Genomic DNA, 20,023 nt, shown 5'->3' on the forward strand with positions numbered 1-20,023 from the left:
CTGCAAATCAGTCTGGCGATTTCTCAGAAAATTGGACATAATACTACCTGAAGACCCAGTTATTCCACTTCTGGGCATATACCCCAGAGAAGCTCCAACATACAACAAAGACACATGCACCACAATGTTCATAACAGCTCAATTTTAATAGCCAGAAACTGGAAAGAACCCACATGTCCTTCAGTAGATGAATGGATACAAAAAATTGTGGTACATTTACACAATGGAATACTACTCAGCTATCAGAAACAATGACTTTATGAAATTCCTAAGAAAATTGATGCATCTAGAGAATATCCTGAGTGAGATAACCCAGTCACAAAAGAACAGACATAATATGCTGTCACTGATATTTGGATATTAATCCCAAAAATCTCTGAACACCCCAGAAACAATTCACAGACTATATTAAGTTCAAGAAAAGAAAATAAAAGAACAAACCATTATTCTTAATCCTTACACACCAAGAAAACTAATTCTAGAGTACGTCCACTTTTACATGTACTTTATGCTCATTGTAACTAGTAAGATCTTAATTCACACTATCAAACCTTTTAAAAAAATTCCAAGCACTGACAAAAATGTATTTGTATACTTTTATGCACAAATTCTTAAAATTTGTACATTTATTTTTGTGTTTTTAAAATTAAGTTGTTAAAAAAAGAAAACCTAAGAAAATATTGTATTTAATCTTTCTAGTCTAGATGGACAATATTCAAAAATACTGAATTTGAGAATCAACTATGTCATTTTATGAGTTGGTGAAGTGTCTAAACTTTCAAGATAAAAGAGATAATACAAATATAATCCAAATATTAAACAAACAGCACAGTATAAACCTGGTCATGGTGGTTCTCTGTGATAATGCATAGACAACTATGAGGCAGCTGCAGTTCACTGAGAACAAGAGCAGACTTGGTATCAGTCAGGGTTCTCTAGAGGAGCCAAACCAATAAGATGAATATATTACAATAAGGTATTAAATCACCTTATTTTGAAAAGGTAACAACAGCTGAATCTCACTCAAGAGGCTGAGAACTTGACGGGTGCTCTGTCCTTCAGGCTGTGTGCCTCAGCAGAGGAGTCACAAGTGGCCATCTCACACCACAAAGGCTGAGAATATGGTAGTCACTCAGGTTATAACACAAAACTGTTGAGTGCCCCAACCATCTAATGGGGTGTCAAACCCTTCCTAGGTGTTCCAGTAACTTCTTAGTTCCTCACTCAGTGATGTAAGACTAGAAACACTGGTTCTGACATCAGCAAAGTATCAGTCACTCACTCAGCCCTAATCTGAGAAGCTTCTTCTAGGGCATCTTCTCTGGTGTGTGTGGAAGAAACTGTTTTCTTGGCATCTTCTATCACATAACGTTTTTTGCCTCTTCTTCCATGCAGATCCCTGTCATGAGAGAAGACTTTGATGAAGATATTTCATTTAGGACCGAATGCCCCAAACTCACTCCCTCTCTGTACACTGCACAGGGTTCTGTGTCAGTTTTATTTACTGAAGGAAGTGCCTCTGACCAATGGGTATAGCAGTATGTCATGAGGAGTCATGGTATTGCTATATTCCTTTAGCAAATAATAAAATTTGATTTTCCCTTAGGCCCATGACCTATCTAATATCAGTCTCAGGGCCACTTTAGCAGGATCAGATATAAGTTCCATTTCATGAAGTAGGCCTTAAATCCTATCAGAAAGTGGTTGGTTAATTCTTTAACATTTGTGCCACTGTTGCACCAGCATATCATGCTGTCAGCTCACTGCTGTAGACATAGGAATTGTAGCAGGGAGGTCTTGATGGTTACTTTTCTACTCTGGTAGTGGGCAGAGTATTTTACAGCACCATGAACACTAGTCAGTAAGGGTAGGACTTATCAATAGCATATCTGCTTGTAGTTACATAGGATTCCATAGATTATTTTGAATATTATTTTCAAGTAACCTGGGTGAAGGTTTGTCCTGAGTTGCAGGTCCCAGTCTGGATTACAGAATTAGACTGCCGTCTCAAAATCAAAAAGAAAGAAAGAAAAGAAGGAAGGAATAAAGAGAGGGAGAGAGGGAAGGTGGGAGGGAGAAAGGAAGGAAGGCAGGCAGGAAGGAAGGAAGAACAGAAGGAAGGAAGGGAAGATGAGTGTTGAAATTTTATAATCATCACCTGGAGACCTCTGATACAGAACAGAGTTACAGTGGCCCCTGCAGTCACGTCAAATTTCATAATCCAAGTATTATTACCATGAGCATTTAAAGATTTAGTAAGAATGCTGAAAATTAATTTTTTATAATGCAGAGTCAAAAATAACCTATCCAGATCAGTGACCTATAGTTAAATTTTATTAAGATAAATTATACCCTACCAAAAATTAAAATATTTAATTTCTATTTCAGAAGTTCAATAGATGAAAGTCCATTAAGATCAAATAAAATGAAACAAATATTTTGCATAGTCATTATTGGTTTGATTATGTTGACAAACATCTAGAATATTGTAGCAAAATAAAGCAAATTATTCTAAGAACATGAAAATTATAATCAAGAAAAATAGGTTTGCTTGTATGTTCATTTAGAATTAAAAAATATTTAAATCTGTTAATCAAAGGATTAATAACAAAGATAATCATTATATCACAGTTATCATTAGGGCACAAGTCTAATAGTTTGCTTTAAAGTTTGCTAACACACACGTTCGTTAAGGTTTTGAAGTTCCTATCTATCTTATACTCCTCAACAGCAACCCCATATCTATTGCCTGTACCTTATAGCAGGATCTGAGGTTGAGTGTAAACCTTCCAAACTAACAAAAAAGAAGGCTTATAGCAGTTATTAATCCTATTTAGAGTGGGTCTGACTAATGTCACAAATGGAACTTAGCTACATTACCACATACATGAGTGTGCACTTATGTGTGTGTGAACACACACATTTAATGCATGGTCGTCATTTTTGGAGCAACCTGTCACCTATCCCTAACTCTCAGACTGTGTGATTGGGATGGGATAGTGACCATCTTTCCTGTTCATTAATGGTTGCATAGCAAAGCTTGGATAGTCATAGTGACTATAATTTTTAGTCACAGATGAACATGTGGCCAAAGGCTGACCAGTGTGAGACTCTTTAAAGGAAATATAATTCTCTTCAGAGATTATAGAAGCTAAAGACCGTTTAAAATGAGGTCCTTAAGAATGTATTGTGGCTCTGTGAAGAGATACTTCCTGAGGCTGAATCCAGGAGTAGAATGCAGATCTTGAAAATAAGAAGAGGAAGAAGAGGAGAAGGGAGGAAGAGGAAGGAGGAAGATTATAAACAAAATCAATGTAACCCTATTCTCTAGCCACCCTTATAGTGAACTTGACTTCTCAGAACTCCAGTATAGGAGCCAATAGATTTTCATTTCTGTTTCTTTTATTAAACTGATTAAGGTTTATCACATTTGCAACTAAAAAAAATCAATCCATCCCCTACAGTTCATTGTAATATGTTTATGAAATTTTTATACTGATACACACACACGCACACACATACACGCACGCACTCACACACACAGGCACATGTGCACATGCACACAATGTGCTGCAGAAGCCTAATGTCTGCCTTGCAGATGTTGACAAGAAAACCCTGAAAAACAGTATTCACCTCCATTTCACAGCCAAGATTTTACTGAAACCCAGCAACTACATCTGATTGATGTGCAGCAACATGTTCTGCGGGCTTGCAGAAACTTTCTTTTGCCGTCAACACAAACATGACAATACTTCAAATCGTAAGTGGGTCCTCCATCTGTGTAGCATTATTTGTGCCTGAGCTCTGAAACTCAAAAGCTTACTCTCACATTTGCCACAAGGTTACAGTCATATCAATTACCCAGTCTCCAACTTGTGGGCCAAAATGATGCAAACACCTGGAGGTGGCCACGCATGACCACATGGGCAGCTGTTGGAGCTCTGCAGTTTTATTCCACATCAATGCCATGTTGAGACATAACTGAGAGTTTATAGATCTTTGGCTGACAGCTTATAGTCAGAGTTCGCCCCATTGTAGCAGAGCCTTGTAATTGTTTTCAGCTGCAAGCATTTGTGGGCTAACTCTGTAGAGGCTCGACAAGCCTTTTGTTTCTGAGGTTGGTAACTTCAAGTTCTCCCATCAAGATGGCTTCTCTATAAAGCATGCATACTGTTAGGCCCTTTCACATACATGGTGATTTTAAATTATTCTCTTGAAGATAGGATAGAATCGCCTAGTTACCCAGTGGGGCTGTTTTAACATTTGCATTTTGAGATCCAAATCAGGGCAGAAAAAAAAAATGTGTTCAGAGGCCAACATAAAGACATTAGGACTTCCCGAATCTCTTTGAGCAATGTACCTACTAATCCCACACCTCGGTTTCTTCATCTGTCAAATGACAGCATTGGTAACTAGTTCTTAGTCAGAGATCTCTAAATTCACAGAGGTATTAATAAGCACTACCCACTACTAAATGAACACTAAACGTAAAATGGTCAGTGAGTACTGGGTTAATACTATTGAGATTGGAATACACAAAGGTCTCTTCGTGTTCCTGAAGGTTAGACTTCTAAACTTACAGCATTTTAACCTCTGACAGCTTTCTAAAATGTTTGAGATTCATATGAGATTATTTACTCGAAGGCACTTTGTGTTATGTAGAGGATCTAAGGACACTGCTGCCACTGTTGCTGCTATACTATTAGAGTTGAGAAACAGGTAAAAAGCATCTTTAGGATGACTTAGCCCAGCAAGGACAAGGCTCTGCTCAGAGAAAGCGCCCTATGCTCTAACTCTTAGTATATTCAAGGAAAACACCAGAATAAGAACTGAATTAAACAAAGCCTCTTTCTTACTATTTTATTAGGTAATAATACAGATCAGTGTGCTTACTGGTGGAATTTTTGTGCCGATACAAACTTCTCAGCCATATTCTATTGAGAAACTTAAATGTGACAGGTGCAACTTGAGAACTATATTCTTCATTTATTTTAATTGAGTTAATATGAATCTTACTAGCCACACGTAGGTAATGGCTACCATATTGAATAGCAAAGATATGTCTACAAAAAATCTTCCAGCCCTCAGATACTTATCAATGTGTCTGCCGTTTATTGTTCTGTAATGATTGGATTTAGGTTGAAAATGTACTGTTTCAAAATTCCATTTAAATGCAATCTTCAACAGATCATATGTTTACAGTTGATATATACTCATAATACATAAAACAGGCTTAGATATTTTTCATCACACAGAGCTACATGCTATTTCATTTAAATCAATTATGTAAGAAAAGGCATAATTTAGAATTTAATATTGCTATTTGGAGTCAAGAGTTTAATAAACATCAATTTTAACTATGCAGAGATTGGTTAATAGATACAAAGTTATAGCCAAATAGGAAGAATAAGTTCTGTTTCACTGAAGAACAATTAAGTTTAAAATAACACATTATCCAAAGTAGAGAGACGAGATTTTTGAATATCCTCATCACAAAGAAATGACGTTTGAGATGAGTTAAAGTTAAAATATTCTGAATTGATAAATTTACTACATATAACACAAAACATTGCACTGTAGCCCATAAAATGTACATTATTTTAACTGAAAAATATAGTACATGCAGATATGTATCTGTTAAACTATTTTATTGGGCATGTTTCAAATTCTTATGTTTTCCATGGAAAAGAAATACCACTAGAATTTTTATATTTGGTTTCACTCGGTTGTGAACATTCCTTTAACAGTAACACATATAACTAAAAACAGGCTTTTGTTAGTGAGGACATACCTTTGGCTGTGTCCTTCCAAGTTATAACAGTGTGTGACTCTCTTCAGAAGCAGCTACCAGACTCGGGGTTCCACCTTTCAGATTCACAAGATAAATAATATCATTTCTCTAAAAAAAAAAAAAAAACTTTACTACCACACCAATTAAATTCCACCTTATATTGTCCATTAAAAATTACTTCTTTGCATTATTCTAAAACTTCCATGAAAAGCTCCAGGAGAATTTGGATCAAACAAATACAGCTAATGTGATGGTTGTTGAAGGAAATTTGAAAATTAACATTTTTTTCACTCATCATCAATTTATTATTTTTCTTGTATCCTTTACAGACTTTTAGAATAATTTTACTCTTAGTAAAACAATCACTGCATAGCAGGTGGGCAGGCACCACTATAATTAGCAAATATGTGGTGGAAAGTTTTATGCACCATAAAGAGAGGAGAAATTATAATCTCGAGGGTGGTGATGAACAGCCCGATGTAAGTAGCCAGCCCATGATGCTGCAGAGGGCCACTTAGGAGTCTGTAGCCCTGCAGTAGCTATGTTCATGGTCCATGTTACCACCAAAGACTATGTGGACATCCCTAAACTGGGCTACAGCCTGGAGCCATGTTAAAGTCTGAGGACTGCACAGAGCCATCCCCACCCCTCACCAGCTGAGGAATTCAGGAGAGTTGACCCTGTCCCTCCTCAACCCGGCAGTGGCATGGTCACAGAACAGATGTCCCCTCAGCCCCTCTCTGCCTTAAGCAGGTAGGAGAGTTAGCCCAACCCCGTGCTGGCTACAGCACTAGGGATATCTGTTCCACACCTTACCTGAGCAGCACAGTAGAGCTGGCCCTGGTGGCATGGCCGTGGGTGAACCAGCATAGAGAGTGTGAGTATGAAAAAGCTCGCCCCTGACTCTTGCTGGGAAAAGTCAAAGATCTATCTGGTCTTGCTGTGAGGGTACAGGAGTGTTAGAAGTCTAACCAAGTCAGCTTCCACCCAACCCGAGATCAAGGTCTCTGAGTTGGTCCATCCCAACATTTATTTCATCTGTGAACTGCTGGAGCACATGAAGATTCTGGTCCTGTAGCTCCAAGTGGACAGGATCTCCATGACACGGGCAAAAACAGCATGTTGGAGAAAAGTCCCAGTGAGGAGCCAATACTGATAGTAGAGCAGAAGCCGGGGGCCTCAAAACAGGCCCGTGACTCATTGCAATGGACATTTGCAATTAAAACTTGTGGACAAAGGGGTATACTGAATGCCACACAACAGCTTCCACAGTGAGATGTTTTTTAATTGTTTGTTTGCAGAGGTGGACGGCAGGTATGGAGGGACGGGGAGGTGCACAGGGTTGGAATGCATAACGAGAAATCCACAAAGAATCAATAAAAAGTGTTCAAATACTAAAAGAGTTACATTCACTTTTAATGACAAATAATAACTGTGTGTGTGTGTGTGTGTGTGTGTGTGTCTGTTTGATACAGTGTGGTAATTTGATTCGTGTGTATGATACACTTTGGATCCCATCAGTGTGCCTAATATTTTCATCCCCTTAAATAGCTGTCGCATATGTATTTATGGCCTATCAGCACCTGATATTTAGAATTTTTATGAGATATACAGTGAGCCACTAATCTACAACTCTACTATGCTGTTGAACACTAAGAGTGGCTAGTCCCACCTCACTGGATCTCGGTGTCGGCCCTTCACCTTCCTCTTCCCTCCTCTCATCCCTGCCTTGCCCTGGGAATCACTATCTTACCTCTTTTCCTCATGATCTATTAATACCCAGCTGCTTCTCTTTAATATAAATTTAGACAGTACTCTTGCTGACTATACGAGTCTCTTGAACGACTCTATTCTTCAAAATTTCTAAATCCACCTTTAAAGAACATTGATGACAATGTCCTGTCAAGGACACTGAAAAACTGGTTAACCTTGAGAGACTAGTCTCCCCAAAAGGTCATTAACTCTTTGAACCAATAGAAAAGACCCTGGAACCTATATGGGTCATTTTGAGTAGGCTTCCAAGTTTCTTTTTACAAATAGTTTTGCTATTCTGAAGTCTGTTACAGTTCCATGGTGTTTTAGAGCCTGACTGTAAATTTCAACAGAAAAGAAAGAGTTTCAAGGAAACTGTCCTGGGTCATGAGGAACTTGAGGATGACATGTGTTTTACAGTCTTTTGGCCCATGAGAACAAGATCTTGTTCTATTTGTTTAAGGTGGCTTTTACTTCAACTATTTTTAATATTCAGATTTATATGTGTACTTTAATGTATTATTAATGATTTTATATTTTGTGAAGACACTGTGTTTGGAGAGTTTCCATCAAGACTCTACTGTTGAATCTTGCTAACCACTGTCTGTGCATTGGAGACGATGACTGCATTATTTTTCTTGTTTAATCTATTTGCATTAGAATCAAGAGTTAGACCACCTTTATATCCCAGTTACATATAAAAACACATGCTTAATTTTAACTGCTTTCAAGCCAAAATTATCATGTTTTGTTTCCTTTTTTCTCAAATTAGAGTGACAGAAGCCGTTCATGCATTCTTGTCAACTTTAGGAATTACTGCAGAACCGAGAGGGGCGTGGCACGGAAAGGTTCTGAAAGAACCCCCTGCTTTTCTCAAACCTAAAGTTTGTAGGAAGGGAAAGACTAAACAATAAAAAAATGTTTAAAAAGAAAAGAAAACTTTAAAATTGTGTGATAGAGAATCATATAACATGATTTTCAGCACACATAATGAAATCTCAAATCTGGAAATCATCACGGTCTCATGACATTTCAAGTTTAGCAGTGGGACAGTCTCAGGACACAAATTAATTATTAATTCAGTAAAATCCTCAAAACCTGACTTTCTTCCCTGTCTGCTCTGTGTTTTCTGGTGCCTTCTTTCCTAAGATGGGATTCCCTGCAATCACAATTAGATTTCCAGTGAGCTCATTCCTACAGGTCTCCTTACTCATTTTCTAGATTTGGGAAACTCAACTCACCACATGTCCTGACAGAGACATTTCTGAGTGACAGTTCTGATGCTTAGATGCCCCTCACTTGGTTTGGAAGGCAGATGTGAGGCAGTACCTGTTTCTTGCTGTTTCTCCTGATGAGAAGAGTTACTGGAAGGAGTTTTCTCTCATTTTCCAGTTCCCTGTTTTAGGAGTTGTGGGCAGAGAATAAAGAAGCAGGCTTGGCTTTGTTTGATTCCTAAACCAGGGTTGTGATTTCCACAGCCTAGCTCCCTGTGTGCTCAAGACTGTTGCCAAGTTCAGAGGTAACACTAGGTTCTTAATTCTGACACTTCAGAAGTGGCCTCAGGGGCACTAGCTGTCCTGGTGGGTTGATGCACTGTTTGCCTGAGAGTTATTTCTGAAAGGTTAGTCTAGAATCTTTGTATTAAAGTTCCTTCTTCACAAAATATTCATTGTAGTTACCTTCAAAGTAAAGCAGCTTTGTAAAAAGGGAAGCTAGAATGTTCTCACTGCTTGTCACGTAAGCTTACTGCCCCCACTAGAGAAACCTTTGCCCTCCCGGAAATGTTTTTCAAAAGGGAAACACAAAGTTTCAAAGGATTCATGAAGGTGTTTTGAGGGAAAAGTCAGCTCTGGGCCTGAACTATACCTAAAAAGTTCTGATAGATCTTGAACAGCGCCTGTTATGTAAGAACTGTAATGTTTCCCCTGTCTCATTTCCCTCCTGGGGTATCATTTTGGTGTTCAAAGCTAAAATTAGCAAAACGAGAGAGGAGTAAGCATGCGGGACATAGAGAGGTAGATCCCACAGATTCTAGTCTTTTCTCCACTTGAAATGTAGCTGCCATAAAGAAGCGAACTTAGGTAGAGAGAGAAGGCTCTACTTTGAGCCAAAATTAAATTCACCACTCTTATAATAGGCATAACCATTGAACTGTGATGCTTGGCTTAAATTTGGATCTTTATAATAAATATTTTCTTAGTAACCCTGCTAGAATCCAAGTAAGATGGTAGGGAAAAAAACCCATGTGGCAAACTTGAAAATAACCCATACTCTAACATAAAACCCTGTTTCAGACCAGGCACTGAGCTGCCTTGTTTTCAAGGCAATGGCCTTGAAGCTCCTGGTAGTTACCCTCTGTAACAAAGTCAAACACAATGCTCTTGCTCAGTCTGCCGTCTCTCCCCATATCTCAATGCTCTTGCTCGGTCTGCCATCTCTCCCCATATCTCAATGCTCTTGCTCGGTCTGCCATCTCTCCCCATAACTTTCCCGCACTCTCTTGCTCGCTATAAGATAAACTTGTGAAAATCTCCAACCTCCCAACACCTGCTTGTTCCAGGGCTGCTCTTTTACCAGGTGACCAGTGTCTTCCCGTAGCACAAATGCCAGCTCTGTGACACTTGAGTGAGAGGCCACAGCCTGTCACTGCACTCAGAGAATGAATGCTGTGCTGAAATGATAATATATTCTGTTATTAAGGTCATATTTGAGAAGATACTTCACAGAGATCAAGACACAGAGAGGCCTCTTGGTTGACTCTGGATCAGACTTGAACATTATCACTTCAGGCAGCTCTGTCTCTAAAGCCCAGACTATAAACACCAAAGGTGTCAAACAATCATCTAACCATCAAGCATCAAAACTCACTTGGGTTAATTGAGCATCATGTGACAAAGAGAAATTGACGCTGGAAAGAAGATGAATGCTGGGAAAAAATTCAGCCAGATTAGTAGTAATCAATAGTAGCGCTAATCATTTACCATAAAAGAAATTTACTTTTTACTGAAAATGGTTGCTCTTAACCTTGTGATGTATCAATGCACTAATATAACTTCAGTGAAGTACCATTTACTTTCTTTGCCTCATGGCAGTTATGGTTCTACTTGATAGTTTTATGACTGCCAAATTAAAAATTACTTTCCCTGTGGGGAAGATGGACTTGTGGGTTTTAACAACATATTTCTCTCCATACAACATTGCTAAAAAGAGGAAATCCCGAGGACCTATAGATGGGTATAAATGTGTGCTGGTGTGATGGGAGTTATATTTATGTTTGTTAAGTGACATTAATAATGTCCCTTGTCTGCCATATTGCCGAAAATGTTTTTCTTCTATAGTTTTCAAAAGAAAAATCATTCCTATAACTTTGTGATCAACCTTCAAAACTAATTTTAATGGTATCAGAGAAGATTGCAGTCATAATAATGGACATTCAGGGGGCAGTTTAGAAAATCACGTCTCGGGCTTCATGGTCGTAGAAATAAAGATGAGTCTCAGGTGTGGCCCAATTTCATGTATAAAGATCATGACTATAGGAAACAGAGTTGCCTAAAACTCCCCAAGGAAATTGTTTTCCTCAATGCCTGGTTTCAAAGCAAAAATTACAACTAATGCAACTGACCTCAGTCTGGTAAGCATGTCTACACTTCAAGGTGGCAGATTTTCTAAACTCTGCTTTTGTCTTGGTCTTTCTTTGTATGCCACCGAATGTAGTTAACATTATGTCCAGAAACAATGACACTCTTCTGAAGTCACATACACTGATGTTTGCATTACATTATAGTAGAAATTGGATGTTCAGGACTAAGAATATAAGTCTAATATCCTCAGGTGGCTTACAGACAGAACCCTCTCAGAAATGCTGTCCTGCTGGAGAATGTTACTAAGACTGACACATTCAGATATCTCTGAATCAGTGGGCTTTCTGGAAAGGCAACTGGAAGAGCAATGATTTGCAACTAAGAGCCAGGAATAGTAACCCTTACTGGGAACTTACAGTAGGCAGTCCTCTACCCAAATCACACAAATCTTTTTATTCTCTTTGTGGACCTCTTTCTTAGCTTTAGAACACACTGGTTCCAATATCCTTTTGTTAGAAACTGATGTTGAAGGTTGTTGGAGAATCTGAGCTTACAGAAAGCCAGAAGTGAGAAGGAGTGTACTTCTACATTTAAAGGTGTGACTAATGGTATAGGAATAATAAACCTCAGCTCCAATGTGCAATTTCATCTGGAATAACAAAAGACCTAGAGTAGTGAAATCCATACTCAACAACAAGAAAACATCTGCAGGAATTACTATCCCTGACCTCAAGCTATATTACAAAGCAGTTGTGCTAAAAACTGCATGGTACTGGTACAGAGATAGGCACATGGATCAATGGAATAGAATAGAAGATCCAGAAATGAGCCCTCATGTATATGGTCACTTGATTTTTGACAAAGAAGCTGTAAACATTCAATGAAAAAAGGACAGCCTATTCAACAAATGGTGTTGGTCTAACTGGCACTCAGCATGCAGAATAATGAAAATAGATTTTTTATTATATCCTTGTACAAAGCTCAAGTGCAAATGGATCAAAGATCTCCACATTAAACCAGGTACACTGAAATTATTAGAAGAAAAAGTAGGGAAAACACATAGGCACAGGAGAAAATTTCCTGAACAGAACACCAATGGTTTGTGCTCTAAGGTCAAATATCGACAAATGGGACTTAATGAGATTGCAAAGTTTATATAAGGCTAAGGACACTGTCAAGAAAACAAAATGGTAGCCAACAGATTGGGAAAAGGTCTTTTACCAACCCCACATCTGACAGAGGCCTAACATACAAGGTATACAAAGAACTCAAGAAGTTAGACACCAGAGAATCAAACAACCCTATCAAAAATGGGGTACAGAGGTAAACAAAAATTTCTCAGTTGAGGAATATTGAATGACTGAGAAGCATCTAAGGAAAGGCTTGACATCATTAGCCATCAGGGAAATGAAAATCTAAACAACCCTAAGATTCTACCTCACACCTACCAGATTGGCAAAGATCAAAAATTCAGATGACAGCAGATGCTGGCAAGGATGCAGAGAAAGAGGAACACTTCTCCACTTCACACACTGTTGGTGGGGTTGTAAACTGGTATAACCACTCTGGAAATCAGTCTGGTGATTCCTCAGAAAATTGAACATAGTGCTACCCGAAGACCCAGTTATTCCACTTCTGGGCATATACTCCAGAGAAGCTCCAACATACAACAAAGACACATGCACCACAATGTTCATAGCAGCCCTATTTAATAGCCAGAAGCTGGATAGAATCCACATGTCCTTCAGTAGATGAATGGATACAAAAACTGTGGTATATTTACACAATGGAGTACTACTCAGCTGTTTCAAACAATGACTTTATGAAATTCTTAAGAAAATGGATGCATCTAGAAAATATCATCCTGAGTAAGAGAACTCAGTCACAAAAGAACAGACATAATATGCAGTCACTGATAATTGGATACTAACCCCAGAAAGCTCTGAACATCCCAGAAACAACTCACAGACTATATGAAGTTCAAGAAAAAACAAAGGCCAAAAAAAAAAAAAAAAAAGAAAGAGAATGAAAAATCATTATGCTTAATCTTTACACACCAAAAAAACTTTGACTATTTCCAGGTTACATCTTGTTTTACATGTACTTTATGCTCATTGTAACTAGTAAGATTTTCATGCATACTATCAAACCTTTAAAAAAATCAAGTACTGACAAAAATGTATTTGCATACTTTTATGCATAAATGCTTAAAATCTGTACATTTATCTTTGTTTTTTAAAGTAAAATTGTTCAATTTTAAAAAAGGATTTAACTATAACAAAAAAACGAAAGAAAGAAGAAAAGAAAGAAAGAAAGAAAGAAAGAAAGAAAGAAAGAAAGCTCAGCTCCTTCCTCTAGAAGAAGATGGCATTGAAAGCTAAACTCCACTTCATGTTTTCCTGTAAGATCAGTTGCTGCTCTCTTCTGCATGGATTCCTGAATTGTTCACTTGCCTGAGATTTTCCATTTGTGCAAATTACCTTTAAGTATTCATTTGCACAAAAACTATCAAGGTAGTTTGAATGAAAAAGGTCCCCATAGACTCAAAGACTCACAGTTGAAATGCTTGGTCTCAGGTTAGTAGAACTGTTTGAGAAAAATTAGGGGTGTAGCCTAGTTGGAGAAGATGTGTCAACAGACATGGGCTTTAAGGTTTCAAAAGCCCATAGCAGACCTAGTCTGTCTGTCTGTCTGTCTGTCTGTCTGTCTGTCTGCCTGCCTGCCTATCTATCTATCTACCTACCTACCTACCTACCTATCTATCTATCTATCTATCTATCTATCTATCTATCTATCTATCTATCTATCTATCTATCTATCTATAGTTTGTGGATTAGTATACAAAACTCTCAGTTACTGCTCCAGCACCATGCCTGCTTGTATGATATCACACTTCCTTCTCACCATGATGATACTAGACTAACCCTCTGAGACAAGCTTTCTTCTACAAGGTGCTTTCATCATGGTGTCTCTTGTCACAGTAATGAGACAGTTACCAAGACATCATTCTTTGAAGGTCTTTAGTTGTTTGGGATTTTTGCGGGGAGTAGAAGGTGTTTTTACTGTGTAGTTCATACTTGCCTTCAGCTCTCTATGTGGCTGTGGCTGGAATAACCTCTCTCTCCTGCCTCTACCTCCCATGTTCTGTGATAATGGGTATGTACCACCATTACCAGCATCAAAATCAAAGATAAACAGACTATGTCTAAACTCTCAGGAACTGTCATTGATACAAAGAAAGGTCATCATAGAGAGAATATAAACACATCCTCATGTTCACATGCCATTATTCATAATAGCTGAAATGTAAAGCAATTTGTATCTATTCACAAATTAATGGATAAGAAAAATATGAATATAGCATTTTATACAGATTTCATATAGAACAAAATTTTAACACATACTATAAGAATAAAATCTAAGGTTGAAATTTGAGAATGTTAAGGGAAATAGACAAGTAACAATTACTGTATTGATAGTTTGAATGGAAATTTCCTCATACATGCATATATTCACATAGTTGGTCCCTAAATAGTAAAACTGTTTAAGAACAAGTAGGAGGTATTGCCTTGTTGGAAGAGGTATATCACTAAAATTAAGCTTGAGGTTTCAAAACTCCTGGATTCTGTAGGTCAAGGAAATGCTGTATTAACCTCAGACTGTAAATTAGGTGTGAAAGGTAAGAGTTTAATAGCTTTTTTTGCAGCAAACTGGTTTCCTAACGTGATTGGGATGATATGTCACAGCAGCAACAGAAACCAAGAGTGCCAGCAGAGAGTGGAAGTCAGACACTACAGAACAAAATTTTAAAATCAGTGTACTGAATGTTTGTGTACCCAAATTTTTATGTGGAGATCTAATCCCCAGTGTGATAGTATGTAGAGGTAGGGATAGAGGTGACTCAGCCAGTCATTACCCTTATAAAAGGAGCTTAAGAGAGTTACATTGACCAAATCACCCCATGACCAGCCACAATGAACAAGGAAAGACACACTCACCAGCTTCCAAACCTGCTGATTTTCTGATCTTGAACTGATAAGCTCTAGGAATATAAGATACAGTTCTGTTGCTTATAAGACACCCAGTTCATCAGTTGTTTGGTAGTTTTGTTACAGCAACCTGAACAGACTAAGATAAATAGCCAGTGGGAATTTATGAGTCATCCAGAGATAGGCTTTCAGGGACTCACCAGCAAGACAAGCTATTACATCTTCCAGGAGAGAGGACTTGCATACAAATTACTTGCATCAAAGAAGCAAGATGTGACACATGCCCAGTATAATAGACAAGCCAGATACTGTGAACACACAGACTAGAAAGAAAATTCCAGGTAAAAATCTTGCAGCATCTGGGACCATGTGAACAGAAGCGTGGAAATGATGTTTTGTGGAAGATAATCAACTGGAGATTTAGAGGAGCCGCACTCCAAGTTATAAATGCCATGGTGTGTTGGTTGAAGCATTTATCAACTCCAACTCACTCTGGGACTTGCTCAAGTGTAACTCACACATAAATGCCACACACATATGCTGAACATTAAGAATATTTCCAAGATACACTGAGTGGTTTTTTACACGTGTTACCAGGTATGCACATTCCTGTTTAGAATTTTCAAGTACCTGTCTAATTAGTCGGGCCTAAAATGCTGAAAGAGAATTTTGGAAAAGCCAGATGATTCACTCTTTCATGTAATCTTCCTGTCTTATAAAAAAAATTCCTAAAATTGGTAGATCTTAAAGTAAAAAAACCCTGTTCTGTGTGCATGCTGTCCACCCTCCAGAAACCCACAAGGGCAATAAAAATCACCACCACAAAAGTTTAGGTTTTCATGGACTTCAAAACACCCATATTGCCCAGTGTGACCAAATTTTTATCACATATGAACGCAGAACATAAATTTCCAAGATCCCCACTGATCGTAATTCATGACAGTGGTTAACTTAAAATTAAAGTCATAAGAGTAAAAACCTCTTTATCTTAATTCTTCCCCAGGGTCTACCCACAGTTCAGAAAAACCTCAAAGTCACCATCAACTCTTGCTTCCTCTCTTCACCCACATCCGTTGATCATGGTACCCTGGCATGCTGCTTTATTTATACTTCTTGCCCAACTCCTCTTCCCATGTTTCTCTTACCCATCGCCTTTGTTCTGGCATGACCAGTGCTCAGTGATTCAACACAGGCAACTGCAAACTCCCAACTCACTCAGACCTGTGACTGGAGTTTTAGGGCAAAATCTCTGGCTGTAGCAGGGCCAACAGACTGGGCTCAGCCATCTGTCCCAACATGCCAATGAAAGACAGTTAAGCACAGAGCAGAGAGGCTCCCTCAAAGGCCACATTTGGAAAAACAGGTAAATGGGTTGGATGATTCCAAGTGCCTGTTCAGGAGACTGACATTGGCTTTAGGCTTGAGTATAGGTGGAATTGTGATTCCAAGTGCCTGTTCAGGAGACTGACATTGGCTTTAGGCTTGAGTGTAGGTGGAATTGGAGCAGTGAATATGACATGTGCATAAATAAACAGTCCTAACAAGGTGTGGACTGGACAGCCACTTGGTTTTCCTTACACAAGGTAGTCAGAATAAGTCATTACTTCATCATCACTTAAAGGGACCAATGTGATTCTTTTAAGATGGCCACGTCTGTGCCAGGGTTAAGCCTCACCTTTATGAAAAATTGCTTTCATTTGGGAAAATGGTATTACTAGTCATGAAATAAAAGATGAATGAAGGTCTAGAACAAAGACTTTCAGATTTGAAAGGTGAAGATATAGGTCATGTAGACATACCTCCTTAGTGATAAAGATGCTTATGTACCGTGTCAAGAGACCAACCCAAAGTTAAGGCAAGGCCAAGTGATGGACCAATTAACATTTTTGACTAAATCAGTCCCTAAATGTCTATTATAAATCCACTTCAATAGAATTTCCACATCCCAAACGCCACAGTATGTTGCAAAAACAAAGAAAATCAGTAAAATTTTAAAAATAAGAAACGATTTTAAATTCCACTAATTTAAATGCAAATTTTATAGTGTCCCCATTTCACATCCATTCTTAGCCAAACCCTCAGGGTTTTTTTGTTTGTTTGTTTGTTTGTTTGTTTTTTTGATACATATTACTCTCTTGTCTTTTCTAGCCTTGCTTTTTCTGGGTGCCTTTATCCAATAAAGCCAGATCAAGACAAAGATAATACCAAGGACATCTGCAATAAACTTGGTCTGTGTAAAATTCTGGAGACAGTATAGTTAGTGGTGTGGCCCAGAACAGTAAACTGGGGCTCTTCTATTCCCTCTCAACTTGTTGCTGCTGCTGATGCTGTTGATGGTGGTGTTCTTTCTCTAGCTGAGGCTTCCTCAGCTAACCACAAGCACTTCCTGCTTCTCACTGAACAGGATAGCCCACTGACCCAAGAGTCTAGGCACATTCTGTTAAAAGTGAAAGTTCACTTGTAACCCTGGGGTACAAGCACCTAGTCAGAGTACTAACAGAGTCTGCAACAAACTATTCAAAGTTCCAAGATTTTTATTTAACTACTTGGATAAATCAACCCAAGTGGGTTCGTGGTATTTCTATGGTCATCAATTAGGCAATCTTGCTCTTAAATTTCAGCAACGACTCCAATTTCCACTACATTAGATGTGTATTTTATTTTGTTCTTATTTATGCCCATTCTTAGCCAAAGCTTTGTCCCTTCTTGATACATACCTCTCTGTCTCTCTGACATTAATTCCTCTGGGTTCCTTCTTCCAAGTAGTGCTAAATGTCAGAGCTTTTCCCCTAGCTGTTCTTGCTTCTGTATTTTCTTTCTTGATCTCATCTATCCCCACAGCTTTAAATACCCTACCACTAGCGTTACCTTGTTTTATATCTCTACCATAGTTGCTCCTCCAAGTGTGAGCCTCGTCTCTCCAACTGCTTACTTAGCATCTTCACATGAGTATTTTTAGACTCATCTCAATTTCAAAGCACCCAAATTAGAACTTCTACCAATCTGTCCATCCTATGCTTTGCAGCCATATGGTCAACACAGTGCCCAAGGCATCGTCTGGCTGTTTTCTAAGTTCTTATATCAGTCACACTGTATCACACGTGAACCATGCTTCTAAAATAAAGTGTGGATCCCTGCGCTTCTATCCATTTGTCTAAAACACTAGAGAAATCTTAGACGTTAGGCAGAAGACTACAGGTATCACCTTGCTCATCTCTGTACTTCAGTTGTGCAGCCCTAGATTCAGTCTCTGAATGAAAGAGTGATCATTAAAATTGGGTTCTGCCATTTCTTCCATTAAGACATCTTATTGGCTTCCTACGATAGTTTAAGTCCTGTCTCTTCTCTGATAAAAACGCCTGGGTGTCTTCCCTTGGCATTTAAAATTAAATGCTACAATAGTCTATGCATCCTGGTCCTCACTCACCTTTCTCATGCCATTGTATAGTCTCGCTGTTCATTTTGCTTAAACATATGGGATTCTGACATTTTCTTTTTTATTTTTCTCCCTACATTGGGATTGAAAGCCCTTAATTCTGGCTCTTCAATACCTGGATCCTACATCTTTTCAGGTCTCAGGTTAAAATGTCACCACAAAAAAAAGGTCCTCCCTTTCCACCACACTTACTGTTCTTTACTCTGTTGTTAATAAAAACATTTCTCCTGTAGATTTGACCAGAAGCAGTACCTATTGTTTGCTTAACTGTCAATGTCTTTCTCTGGAAGTTGTGTTCCTTAAGAATAGTTTCCAGGTTTAGTGACTGTCACAACCTTAGAACCAACACTATCTGATCCATCTAATCTATGTCAGATGCTGAATAATGATTCCACAGTGGGGTGAGTGAAGGAAACATGAGGCTACTAAAGCCTGTTTCAATTTTGCTCCCAAAGGTTGGTTAGTTGAGGACATTTAAAATATATTATATTGAAGATCTCACCAGATCTTTATTATGGTCAAGAAAGAAATCTGCAATTCTAAGAGGGTGGGGTAAAACCAATGCTTTTTTCCCAAGTTGAACTGGTCAGTTAAACAAGATTGACAAATCTTGTTTAAACTTCAAATTTGACAAATATGGAGTCAGATGCTCACAGCCAACCATTGAATTGAGAACAGGGTCCCCAGTGGAAAAGTTAGAGAAAGGATGGAAGGAGCTGAAGGGGTTTGCAACCCCATAAGAACAACAATATCAACAACCAGACCCCCCATCCCCGCAAAGCTCCCAGGGACTAAACTACTATCAAAAGAGTACACATGGATTGACCCATGGCTCCAGATGCACATGTAGCAGAGGATGGACTTGTTGGGTATCAATGGGAGGAGAAGCCCTTGGTCCTGCCAAGACTTGATGCCCCAGTGTAGGAGAATGTCAGGGCAGGGAGTCTCATAGAAGCAGAGGGAGGGGGAGGGAATGGAGGTTTCTCAAGAGGAAACCTGGAAAAGGGATAACATTTGAAATGTAAATAAAAATATTCAATTTAAAAACAAAACAAGATTCATATATTTCAGGAGCTTCTCAAAATAAGACTATGGCAGTCTTCCCAGCACCACGCAGAACTGACTTTAGATAGCAGAGCAGATACTCATTTTTTTCTAATCTAACTATACCAGGTCTTCTAACCTCTCTTTCCAAATGCCTGACAGTCGGAGAGACGAACCCCAGTCGACCATTTCTTTAATCTTGTCAGTAGTGTCTGATTTTTTTAAAAATCTGTCCTTGAGTTTAATTTTAGTGTCTTAAAAGAAGATCCAATTTAGACATTTGATTTGTGGCCCAGTTTTTATATTATTCAGTTATACAAACTGGATGGGTTAAATGTGTGAACACTTTGAGAAGATGCAGCTGGCACTCTTGTTTCTGGAAAATTTGTCTTTATGGTACATAGTTTGCCATCTTTTGGATAGATAATAA

The 20,023-nt window shown here is 38.4% G+C and overlaps 1 long non-coding RNA gene across 1 annotated transcript; it reads right to left on the reverse strand.

Annotated features, from left to right (window-relative positions):
* Positions 1-252: 252 nt before the first annotated feature.
* On the reverse strand, positions 253-17,990 carry LOC308438784. The gene is made up of 3 exons (XR_013975602.1): positions 17,831-17,990; positions 5,792-5,899; positions 253-1,399 (listed from the first exon to the last, which is right to left on the reverse strand). It is a non-coding gene; the product is annotated as an uncharacterized lncRNA (long non-coding RNA).
* Positions 17,991-20,023: the final 2,033 nt, after the last annotated feature.

This window comes from Micromys minutus, assembly GCF_963924665.1.
Source record: "Micromys minutus genome assembly, chromosome: 28".
Lineage (NCBI taxonomy): Eukaryota > Metazoa > Chordata > Mammalia > Rodentia > Muridae > Micromys > Micromys minutus.